General features: G+C 66.1%; 1 protein-coding gene across 1 annotated transcript in view; it reads left to right on the top strand.

The window, feature by feature from the left end:
* Positions 1-240: 240 nt before the first annotated feature.
* PALS2 (protein associated with LIN7 2, MAGUK p55 family member) overlaps positions 241-684 on the top strand; it is a 109,179-nt gene continuing 108,735 nt past the window's right edge. Inside the window, exon 1 of the mRNA XM_040472422.1 lies at positions 241-506. The gene's annotated coding sequence lies outside the window, so the exon portion shown is untranslated. The remainder of the gene's footprint in view (positions 507-684) is intronic.

The following is a 684-nucleotide window of genomic DNA, read 5'->3' as shown; positions in this document are numbered from 1 at the left end:
CCCGGCCCGGCCCGGCCGGCGCAGAAGGGGCGCGATTTGCCGGGCCCCTGGCTCCCGGGCTGCGGGCGGGCGGGCCGGAGCGCGGCAACGTGTCTGGCCCATGCTGCCCGCCGGCGCGCGGCGCCCAGCTCTCTCCACGCGCTCCCCGGCGCGGTCCCGGCTGGGGCAAGGCTGGGGCTGGGGGCGCGCAGGGCCCCCTCCGGGCTCTGGAAGCGGTGCGCGGGCGCCGAAACCCTCTGCGGCGGGAGTGGCGTTTAAGGCATGAATGGAGAGCCGCGCCGGGGGCGGTAGTTGCTGTGACTGACACCTTCGGGGTCAGTGCCGAGAGGGGGCGATTCCGCCGGCTTCTGGCGTGCTCCCGAGCCCCAAGTTCTTGCGGGAGGAGGCTTTCTGCAACTACTGCTGCTACTTCCGAGGCACGAGACTCCTTTGGTCAAAGTGGTTGTGGGCCGTGCACACGCTGCTCCGGAGGCATTCGTTGCTGAGGCAGTGTTTTTCGATCCTCGGTACGTTAATATGGAACCAGAAAGGTGCTGGTGTCTTTTGTTTTTTGGGTTTTTTTTTTTTTTTTTTTTTTTTTTGGGGGGGGGAAGGGCCCCTAGGGGTGTGATTTTGGGGGAAAAAAAGCCCATAAAATGGGGGGGGTGGGGGTTGGTTGGGGTTGGGGGAGGGGGGGCGGGGGGG

Source organism: Herpailurus yagouaroundi, unplaced genomic scaffold, assembly GCF_014898765.1.
Source record: "Herpailurus yagouaroundi ecotype Mexico unplaced genomic scaffold, PumYag 100, whole genome shotgun sequence".
NCBI classification, from domain to species: Eukaryota; Metazoa; Chordata; class Mammalia; order Carnivora; family Felidae; genus Herpailurus; species Herpailurus yagouaroundi.
Note: the sequence above shows the minus strand (reverse complement) of the source record. Positions and strands in the feature narration are given on the sequence as shown.